A 12,450-nucleotide genomic window follows, 5' to 3' on the forward strand; every position below is an offset into this window, starting at 1 on the left:
TGTCAGATTACAGAGATATTCTGGATTAGATGCAGGTGTTGAATTAGATAGGTTTCACAGTAATAGCTTTAAAAAATATAATAAGAACAATGCTTATATGCACAAATACTGAGTTGCTATTGTATAGGGTGGTTTCAAATATTCTTCAATGATAGATATTAAACATTAATGATATATTCCATTGGCGATGGAGACAGGGGAGCCAGGGGCTATGCCCCTGGCCCCCCACTCTTATGGGATAATATTTGCAAGAAAAGATCGAGATACTCTACTGATAGAACAGTCAGGATCTAGATACTCTAATAGAGCAGTTCACAATATTCAGAGAAGCAAGCTACTTAGCTACATATGTGTGAGAAGATTTAGTTGGTAGAGGGCAACTATATTGTCAGCAGGTAATTACCTTTCTTTTTTGGTCTTCCCTTACAGCTGGCCTGACCTGGCCCCCTCATTCTTTGGCCTCCTGAGTGATCCTATATATTTGAGAGTTCATATAAATCTAAATAGTCCACAGCAGAAATTTCTGCAAATTTTAGTCTACAAAACACAAGCAATTGTCTTCACTATCATGATTCAATAAAAGTAGAACCCAGAAAGCTTAGTCGAAATGTGTGAATTCATGCAAAAGCTAAACTTTAGTCGATCAAGAGTTTGCAAAACTTACACAAATTGTACCTCGTACATAAACCCTCCATTCAGCTGCATGGGCATGTAACCCATGGTAATCAATTGACCTATCCCTAAGTATCATGCCTATTTAACATGTCAAATTGTTATACAGAATAAGTACATTTTATGTAACAACTTTAAACAGGGTGTAGGACTAGGTGTCCAACAGACCTTCAGTACTTGTGCCTTAATAAATATACAAATGTCCATTTGGTTCCGCCTGGAGTATATATACTTTGAGATAATAAGTCACTCTCTAGAGTTCCTATGGATACATATACATATATACATACATACATGCATGAAAGTGAACATCCTGGCTGCCTGGCAGATTCCTGTAAGCGTGTGAGCATTAATCGGATGACTGCAGGTTTGAGGCTGCCTAGGTCATTCCAGTCATGGATTTTTTCTCCTTTCTCCACCTTTTCAAACACAACAAATTTCAACAGGCTGTAGGACCATGTGTCCTACAGACCTTCAGCACTTTTGCTGTAAAGCCTTATTAAAAAAATGAAAAAGTAAACCTTCTTTCTGTACGTATTTCAAAATTATGTGTGGGAGAGAGACAATAGTGGAATATTTTACCACAAAAATCATTGTAACTTTAGAACAGAATAAGCTATAGACTTTCTGTAACACCAACTTATTGTTTAGGGCAAATGCTTCAATTTAACACCAAGTTTGTGGATTTTGGATCATGCAAACATGAAATAGTAACAAAACTGACACGAACATTAAATTGCTTGTAAAGGTTACCAAAGATCAAATCTGAGGTGGTTTCCTATCAAAAAATAATCTTTGTCATACACACAAACTTATTGCCAAGTTTCATGCTTTTATCCAAAAGTGCACAAAAGATATTTTTTAAAGGCTTACAACCCTATACTAGCTATACTAGCTATAATAATTAATTAAGTAAGTAAATTCATCTATGTCTCTTGATTCACTCACATTAATTGATAAATTGTTCCAATCTTTAATTGTTGTAGGATAGAAACTGTACTTATAAGTGTTAAGGGTGGCTTGTGGCAGGATAAAGTGATTCAGATGGTGTTGCCTTGTCACAGTGTTTATTGGATTAACCCTGGGTAGTGTTATCCAACAAACCCAATACTCCATATCCTTTTTACCAATGTTATGGCTAAGAATACTTGTACAATTGCTTATGAGCCGGAGCTACCGTATATCCTAAATATTTCAGGGGCTCATATTTCGAGGTTGAGCAATGTTATTAAAAATAATTTTTTTTGCAGATTTGAAAACACTCCCAAAATCAGTGTATTAGCAGGGACAGATCTAGGATTTATAAAAGGGGGCTAACTCAAGGTACTAATCTCTTGGGCGGAGGTGTGCAAAGAACTAGGGGGGTCTGGGGGCAGGACATTTGTGAAAAATAGATGCTAAAATACTGCAATTTGTAGACATTTCCACATAAAATGCATATTTCTGCCTGTAGATATTTTATGTACTGCCTTTAGATATATATGGCTCTCTGCAGCATTTGCAATTGCTAATAGAAAGGTTTGGGTAGGTTCAGACAATGAAGTATATGATGCACCCTCTCACAATTGTATGCATGATGGAATAATAATGTTGAAACTGGAAAATTTTGAAATTTTAATGATACGAGATTGAATCTGAGAGCATTTTCAATGGAAATTGTATACCTGAATTAAGCATACCAGTACCGGTAATAACTACACAAGTGGATGAACAAGCCTTTTAAACAGACCAATGTACTTCATTGTATGCATAGGCACAGGAAGATTTGGAATAATTCCATAAGTTTTATACTTACACTGAATGTTCTATTAGAGTAGTTAGGTGACTGTTCTATTAGAGTATCTCGATCTTGTACACCTCCAATGCTGATCCGAGTCCTTGTTGCATAACCTTTAGCCATAGATCCTTATGCTTTAGCATAAATCCACTAATAACCATGTGCCTTGGAAAGATGTTTATAAGGTGGGTTTATGAGTAGCTATTTGTATTATTAGTGATTATATAATTATGCTAAGACAAAATTTCATTATAATCTTCAGCATATTGATCAAGTGAAGCCTAAAAGTGAAGGTGGGGGGTGGGCGTTTCTAGCCCACCCCTAGACCTATATGGAGGCACAAATATTTCAAAGCTAAAATTTTCGATGCTATGCCCCAAAACTGCGAAATCAGCGAAAATTTCCCCTCTCGAAATATTTAGGCTATACCGGTAGTTAGTTCTAATTAAACGAGCCTAAATTAATTTTGTTTTGTAAGAGACTACTATATGCATATCACTTCTGAGGTCACTGGCGTATTCTGGCGTACCTTCCCACGACTATACACTTTGAGTCTTCAGTGGAGATTGCCGATTGATTGAACATAACAGGTACATGAGTGTATTACTGTATGGACGCCATAGTATGTAACTATCAGTAGTAACGACCCGGCCACACTGCGGATAAACTCAGTACCGGTAGTTGCCGGACTTCTGAATCGGTTAGTCTGGCGAGCAAGAACTTTATGGTACCAAATATTTAGGTTGATTGATAACTAATGATAACGATAAACTAATGGAAGTAGAACAAAGCTACAGGATATCAGTATGGGATCATCTCCAAACTGATCAGTTTGTTACGCTTAACGTCATAATGACACCGGAAACTTCAAACCCCCCCCCCCCCCCCCCCCCTTCAAATCCCCCCCCCCCCCTTCAAATTCCCCCTTCACCTGTATTTCAAACTGGCAAGTATCAACCATCTCAAACCAAAGCTAACCTGCCCAGAAGTTTAATACAGGCTCTATATGGTCTTTATTTCTGTTTTTAATGAACAAAGTTTTACTCACGTGGGTGCGGAAAGACAATCAAATATACAAACAAACGTGCATACATACATACATACATACATACATACATACATACATACATACATACATACATACATACATACATACATACATACATACATACATACATACATACATACATACATACATACATACATACATACATACATACATACATACATACATACATACATACATACATACAAACACATACACTTTTCGGAAATGTGCCTGGTTTAAAAAATTAACGTTATGAGCTGAACTCCCTTCCCCCCTTAATGTCATCGTGACATTAAGTGTGCCAATATCAGTTTGGAGATGCCCCCTCACACTGGGGCAATGTCAGCAAATAAAAGAATGTAATGATGACATACAAATGTAGCATAATCAAGTCGCCATTAACTGGCTTTTAAAAACACATTTCATTAAGCAACACATGGACTATTCAACAGAGCAGCCTTTAGTCTCTCTGGGTACCAAGTTTTAAGTATAACCATTGCTCTCAACCTGTAGCCTTTGCTAGGAGTGAGATCAACAAATTCTGCTACCCATCCCGTGCAACCTACTGATGGAGAAAACAAACACAACATACATATAATGTGCCCTTAGACTGATAATATTATATCCACCTGTTTATGCTGGCTAAGTTGCTATTAATTTGAGTATTAATTGTATTTGTACATACATTCTGCCACACCATATCTATGGCCACACACTATGTATTAGTTAGAATGGGATGTCAAGGTGTCTACACTATTTAGAAACCCGAGGACAATGTGGGTGAGGCTACCCTCAAACTCTGGCGTGACATTAACATCAAATAGTTACAATTCCAGGCTAGAAAGATGCTTGTCTTGTCTAGAAAGTAAGCTATTAAGAAGCAAATTGTGAGTGCTAGCATAAAGATTTATTCTTCGAGTTTGGTGTCAGTGCCACACATTGCTGGACATTGGTATTGAACGCTAATGATGCCTATCTTGTTCAGAAAGTAGGCTATCAGTAAGGACATTTTGTTTGCGGCTTTGCCAATTTTTATTTGATCAATTTGGTAAACAACCACTAGTGATGCCACAGGTTACTAACTGTTTATTTACCCCGCCACAGGTTTCTATTGGATTTAATAACCTCAGATATCAAAGGAAATATTACATAAATTTTTCTAAATAGAATAAATTGTCCATACTGACATATTCATTGAATTCTGGTAGTGCACTTTTATATATATTCCTTTGAAGGCACTGGAATGTATCTTAATGTTCAGCTACACATAACCACTTATTGTTCTCCAAATTTCATCTTGCAGTGTATCAATGGTATCACGTGATCATTTTATGACACATGGCACAACTCATAACATTACTCAAATAACACTTGTAGGTGCTAGACAGTTGAACCATTCTGTTACTTTTATTTTACATCTCATGTTGACCCCAGCCATGTCTTAATCCAGTACTCTGATCCAGCATCGTTTCCTCATTTAAACACCAGAGAAGGATCATGTGACACAAACTGTATAAATATCCAAGGAGTTCTTAATGTACAGTATATATTTGTGGAAGTTAAGCTACATTGTTTGTAGACATGAGATTCAATACCTTGAGCATTGAGATTGCACCTCAAATTGTGAGAATCACGCCAGAGGCTTGACAGTTGAGACATATAGAGTACTGAAATAGCTAATACCAGCTAGCACATTGCAAATTGTGTGTGAAACAGTAGAGCCTATGGTTTACCACTCCTCAAACTCTGGTACGCATTTTCTAACAGCAATATTTCACTTACTCATCAATGTTCAAACAGTTCACACATTCCAATGAATAACTTACTAGTGAATTATCCTGTTACTATGAGGTTTCTATGAGATGATGTCCAACTACTGAACAATAACTTGTGAGAAAATTACAGACAATACGCCATTCACAAGAGTTAGACTGAAACTGTGGTTGTTATAGGTGCTACTGTTTTACTATAACTGGAGGCCTACTCGTCCAGTTTAACCCTTTATTACCGAATGGGTAATATATTGCCAAAAACATGTGTTACGAGTGCCCTGTATAAATGGACCCATAACTCCTTCGTTCTGAGGGCTACAATGTTGAAATAACCACTAATTTGTTGAGTAGGCCCAGGCGTTTCTAATAAAGTTCAACGCGAAGCAATAAGAATGAGTATGGGGAGCTACCAACACTTATAAATGCACAAAAATGCATCAATAAAACAATTGTACCTGTTTAAATTTTGATAACTTTTGCTGTGAGCATCTGGTTTGTTCTACTAAGAATAAAATTGTTCCTCACATTCTAAAAATATACAGTATGATGTAATCTGGGGTTATAACAAGATGGTGGTGCCCATCTTTCACTGCTATGGTGAAGAATAACAACACGCCTTTCTTCACTTCAAAGCGCATGAGTTATGTGTTTTCTTGTAAGATTTTTAGATGCTTGTGTACAAGGGAAAGATGGCTTTCATATGGTACATTGTGTTCCGTGTTAATTAATGGCTGGGATCCTCACGTATCAGGCAAAGATCACACAAGCCATAAAAGTTCATTTCCTGAGGTTTTTCTGCAGTTTTACGAAATGGCTTTGGTAAGAAAGGGTTAATTAAAACTTAGGTCTGAAGGAGAACAAAGTCTCCTCTGTTGAATGGTCCAAACTGAAGTATACAATACTGTATCACAATACTATAATGTTATGACTGGTCATAGGTGGTGGAGACCTTTTGGGACAGTGTTTGCAAGAAAAGATTGAGATACTCTAATAGAACAGTCAGGATCTGGATAGAGTAGTCACAGCATTCAGAGAAGCAGTGTAGCAAATTATTTAGCTACGTATGTATAAGGAGATATGATTGGTGGAGGGAACCTATTGTCAGCAGGCTGTGACATTTTTTTTTGTCTTCAACTTACAGCTGGCCTGGCCCCCTCACTCTTTGACCTGCTCCACCGCCCCTGTCACTGGTACTAGCCAACATAACAGTAACAATATCCTATTTATCTGTACCTTAAAGGGTTGGTACCAATTCTACATTCACTGTGCATACAAATTAATTTGTATACACAGTGAATGTTGATAAACTACAGGTGTATTATAGTGATGTGACCATTAGTTATTGTGTTCTGATATGATTTTTAGTATGGAGAAAACAAAAGTGCTGTTACAAAGTACATCTCTGCCTGGATACCTGTAGTGGTGTGACCCCTATTACACTACCCAGACAATTAGCTACCACAAACATTTTAATGTTGTTGTTTTTTCCACTGAATAAACAAGCAAAATTACAAATAACAATTACACACAAAGAGACTAATACTTAAAGATAAACATTCAATGAAATGAACTGATCCTACTCTCTGTGCACAGAAGGTCAATAGCAGCAGACTCTTTGATGCCAAAGGGGTGGTAGGAAGATCTAGATTCTTTCAAACAAGTGATGGCTGCTGAGAGTAGGGAAAATCTCAGTTTACATCTTAACCAGTACAGGATCTTGCTGTAAGATTGCCCATTTTTTTCTGACAAACATTTTAATGCATGCTCCAACAAAGCCTTGTAGCTGGCAAGTTTCATCCCTGGAGCGAACTCTACAACGGGACCTCATACAAAATAGTGCATATTGCATTTTCACAATGTTTCTAAACATTAGTAGCTAGACAACATAATAGACTAGTATGCTTATTGTGCAGTAGGCAAAGTGGCCTATAAATGCAGTCAGCTTCAGACACTTTATCAGAGGTACTTATAATTTCTAATTGGTATAAACATCATGTGAGACACTGTGATGGGGAAAACGTGGATTGGCCATGCAAGACTACTTGCAGAGGTACCTAGTACAAGTATAGAATATTGTGAACTGTATAAATTCAAAAAAAAACTGGATCTTCATGGGTACCCAGGCTCCCCTAGTCCCAGTTCCTTGGTCCCTGGGTCCACTGTTTATACCTACCTGTAAATCCTTGGGTTGGGAAAATGTAGTATTTCCTAGCAACCAAGTGACAGTTATTGTTAGCACTACAAAAAACATGTACACATCAGCTTTATGGTACCACTATTGGTTTAGCAAGGACATGTGTGTCCGCCCAAATCTCATTATGTGCGAACATTGTGCTATTTGTGCAGATTTTGTCCTGACCGCACATTAATTTAAGGCCTGGTGCTCTACCTAGGATTTTCTTTTTTTCTGTACCTCTAGTCAGGAGCTTATTAGCCGCTGATGGAGCATGGAACTGAGTTCTGTGACAGTCCATAATTACATAACAGCATTAGCTTTACAGTGGTTTTTCAGCGATTTTTCGCATTGAATTTATTTGGTTGATAATCAATACATTAATATCAAATGGGACATGCTCCAAAATTATGTTAAATGCTTTAAATGGTATAAAAACACACAATGATTTTCATGTATTTTTGAAGCGCCCACAACATTAATAGTGGTACCCCAAAAACGTCTGCTAATTACTCACATACCTCTAAGGAATACTCCACCTTATTTCCATGGTTGTAGATACATGGGCCTGGCACATTTTCTGACCATGGCTTGTCTTTTTTCTCAATGCGTAATGTATTGTGGGATTCACCCGTTACAAAGACTATAGGAATTCACCTTAAACTAATTAGTCTAAATACAAAAAATGGTCTGGAACATTCTGTACATTAAATATTACTTCAGTAATTTGAGGGAATTGTATGAAGAGTTGTTGTCCTAGAGCAGGCCATTCAGTAAAGTTAAGGAGAGCTGCTTCGAGAATAGTGCTGCATTAGTAACTTAGTTTATAATGACTTTGTTCTAGTTTCTATAGGCCTATATAAACAGACATCATGTTTGCTAAGCCAACTTTTAGTGGGTTTCTCATGCGTTTTTGGCCTTACCATGTTGGTAGATATGTGGAATTCTGCTGAAACCAGTAAATTTTATTAGGTGCGCAATCCCAATGGCTATTTTCAATATGTACATGTACTTTTAAAATATCACGGTTGAGTTCATGCCATCCAGAGCTGAAGATTTTCGTTGTAAAACCATCATAACAGAACTTTACAGAAATACATCACTTTGTTCAAACAGCTCGCATGGCTGTTTTAAAATCCACACATGCATATTTGAAATGGCAAGATTACAAAAATCTGCTAAACGTCATACAAAATAATGGTTATGTAATTGACATGTGTGATTCAACATGTAACAGCTCCAGCTACACTAATTGAGGTCAAGGTAGAGACAAGTTCACCACCATCAAAGAAGAGAAGGACCACAATGAAGACTCAGCCAACTTCACCATCACCATGCGTCACTGCCAGTCTCCTTCCTTGGCTTGATCTATGGTGCCTTAGGGTCCCTTCATTGTCTAACTGTGCACACTTTGGTGCTGGCTCACTCATTGTACATCTCCTTGTACTCTGTACAAAGCTCAGCCCTCAAGTGGGAACACTACCACCATCTTGTAATGTTGCTACATGCGATTCTGTATACAGCTTAAAATAACTTTCCATATATGGAAACAAACTGGATTGTGATGGTACCTAGAGGTGTCATCAACAACCGGTCTCCAATCCCTGGGTAGCAGTTTAAACTCTACCAAATCGTTGGTTGATCATAGTTTCCACGATCAAAATAACACTGTAACTATGGCCAGGCCTATTACTCATGTGTACTGTATATTTATTAAAAGCTGGGTATAAGCCAGTTGGTATGATCCATGTAGATTGATCTGTGAATGTTATAAAATTTGCAAGTCAATCCTGCTAGATTTATACCAAGTCAGTGATCAAAGATACAAGTTTGACTCATGATTGATAAGTACATAAAACTTAATAGTTGTCATCAAGTAACAGGTAATACTCAGGGTATGGGTACAAGTCACAAGTCTAAGTGATACTTTGGCCAGTCAGTCTTTGACCACAATAACAGACTTACCTACAGCATATGTGACACTCCCTTGTTATGTTGACACATTTGTTTGCTTATTGATTTTAATTTGATTTGGCTGGACAGACAGACAGACAGTGTCTGGTGTGTCCTGAAGACCTTGAATGGGGCAATTGGAAACAATACATGGAACTGGAAACAGAAATTGGAAATGAACGACAGAATTGGTGGTGAAAATAATGGCCTTCATTTCAAGCTCATAGCTTTAATTACTGTTGAGTTACAGCCTTTTGTTTACATCCTATACACTTGGATGTAATATTACGGCAGCGGTCCTTAAAGGGTTGACACATCATTACACATTTCACATGTGATCCAATCTGAGTCAGACCTGAATATTGTATAAAGTGGGTGAGACCTGGATGACTTGAATGTGACCCAGGTGACCTGAACCACTGGTGTACACACACCTACCATTAGATGTGTATGTATGTGTGTCATAATAATGATTGAGTATGAGTAATTCAGTTTGTGTTGTTAATGATTGTATTGTGGTCTGAACATGTGTGTACATTATAATGTTGTATAGAGCACACATTATGAGATGTTTTATTACTACTATAGTAGTAGTGCTGGTATGGCTCAACGTGGGAGAGGAAGGGAACCAACTGATGTGAGTAATATAATTATTGTGTGTACATGTCTGTAGATAGTCTAATAGTTTGAAGAAGTTTTATTATCCACAGACAGTCCAGTTGTCACAGTAATATACACTAGTACAGAATTGTTATGACACAACCTACTGTAGTGTCAGTTAAGAATGATTTACTGTAGCAACTACCAAATTCTTCATTTCCACTATTCCACTACTAACACTCCTACATATCATAGGCTTCAATATGTACTTGTAGTCCTGTGTAGGACTCTTCCCAGTTTCAAAATTACGAATGATCACAACATGTACACCATATACATTTCCTATTGTACTATACAGGTACATGTAGGGTTGGTATAGAGGTGTTGTGAAACTAGTTTATTATTTGTGAAATTAGTGGGTGGGGTGAAGGTCATGTGATACATGTGTGAACAATGGTACATATTTGTTGTAGGAGGAGAGGGGAAGACTGAGAGATGCTATTTATAGTAATGACTCCACAACAATCAGAAGTCTCATATTGGACAATAACATTGATATCAATGCTGTCATATTTGTGAGTATTGTTACATACTAATCCAGTACAATAGTATGGTAGTGTAATACAAAAACCATACCTGTATGTTCCCAGTTAATAGTAGAGGTGTACCGATAATCGGATCGGCTACAATATCGGCCACCGATATGGCATTTTTTACCAATATCGGTATCGGTACAGAACAGCAGGAGGACCGATATTGCTACCGATATTTATACAGTAGCAGTAGTTTGTACATAAACAGATTATGCATTGGTTTTCTACATTATCCATGTGGCTCTGGCCATAGATTCTTTTTGCTCTGGCTTATTGTTTACTCTGCAACAAGTGCTACGCTACGAGAAGCCATATAAATACACATAATTTTAGTGTTTGTTGCTGGAAAGCTTATCACAGTCTTTACAAATGAAGCAGTTATAGAGTACCTTTGTAATAAAAGAAGAATCACAGGATAACGGAAACTTGCTGTAGCTACCAGCTTTCTCACAAGTCATTAGAATGCGGAGTAATGCGGAAATATCCGTTTAAGGCTTCATGGGAGTATATCTACATAAAATGTTTGTGGGTGCCTAATTGTCTGGATTGCTCAATAGAAACCCAAGCTGTACACCACCACAGGCAGAGTATAGCAATGAATACATGCACATGTTGCTGTAGGGTAGGTAAATGTACACTTTAGTTTGCATAAAATATTAATGCAAATATCGGATTGGTTATCGGTTATCGGCTTCTTTTGGTTACATCAATATCGGATATCGGTACATGCCAAAAACCCATATTGGTACACCTCTAGTTAATAGTTGTGGCTACTATACCATTCAACACAATAGTATACAGCTACTATGTGAATGTGGTTACTATCTGAGGGTAGTTACTATGAGCTTGTGTAGTAGTAAGCTAGTTGTGTGTATATGAATTATTTTAATGATTGACCTCATTTAACCATCTTGCCATTTTGGTTCCTAATAAACTACTTCAAGAACACAACTGGCTTAAAGTGACTCCTTTGTATGGTTTCTACTTCAAACTACATGTAATAATTATAACATGGGCATGAGGCCTGATATGTATGCCTAACTGCCTGAGGGCAGAGGGCATACATAGCAGGCAAAGTCCTAATGCCCATGTTACAGCTAATATGTAACACTTATTAGGCTGATAGCCTGTACAGGGCGATCAATCACCCAAGCCAATACGAGTACAGCCACTTAATTTATTTGCATATCTAAAATTTTGGATTATGGGTCAGCAGCTAGAATGTTCTGGTTACATTTGGTTATGATAAACGGACATACCCTAGAGATATAACTGAGAATTTCTGTTACGCGAGTTTAATGTTTTAATCAGTGCTACTGAATCGTTTATGGAAAAACTACGCAGTTCACTAAAGGCCTAGACAGGTAAGCTTTCTTGTAGAGTGGTTACTCCATGCATAATTCATGATGGGGGTATGTTCGTATTTCAAAATGTGCTGAAACGATTGATGAATAAGCTATAGCACTAATTTTACCTTAACCCAACGTTTTTCAACTTGTAGAATGGCGAGGATAACAAAATGCTCACCATTTGAGTGGTTTTATAGCAAAATCCAAGTCGTATATCCTGATCATGTGAGTGTTAATCGATCCCCACAATTGGTTTTGGCATCAACATCTATATAATCACTGCCCAGTTGTAGCCCGGTCTACATTTTGTATGTAGCCTGGCTAGCTGTGCTACATACGAAATGTAGCCCGGTCAACTCCTTTGATCTGAGGTGTGAAAGTGTTACATGTAATACTAACAACACTTTTATCAGAATATTCAGATACAAATAGTGGCTGTTATTTAAAGGCAGCTTTTATGACTATAATTCTGTGATGTAGCTACTATCCTTAGTTTACATGACTATTAACTGG

At 37.4% G+C, this 12,450-nt stretch overlaps 1 long non-coding RNA gene across 1 annotated transcript; it reads left to right on the forward strand.

Annotated features, from left to right (window-relative positions):
• Window positions 1-2,928: 2,928 nt before the first annotated feature.
• Window positions 2,929-10,571, forward strand: LOC136246776 (uncharacterized). Its single transcript, XR_010696831.1, has 3 exons — window positions 2,929-3,039; window positions 9,984-10,032; window positions 10,469-10,571. It is a non-coding gene; the product is annotated as an uncharacterized lncRNA (long non-coding RNA).
• Window positions 10,572-12,450: the final 1,879 nt, after the last annotated feature.

The sequence above is a fragment of the Dysidea avara genome, chromosome 2, assembly GCF_963678975.1.
Source record: "Dysidea avara chromosome 2, odDysAvar1.4, whole genome shotgun sequence".
Lineage (NCBI taxonomy): Eukaryota > Metazoa > Porifera > Demospongiae > Dictyoceratida > Dysideidae > Dysidea > Dysidea avara.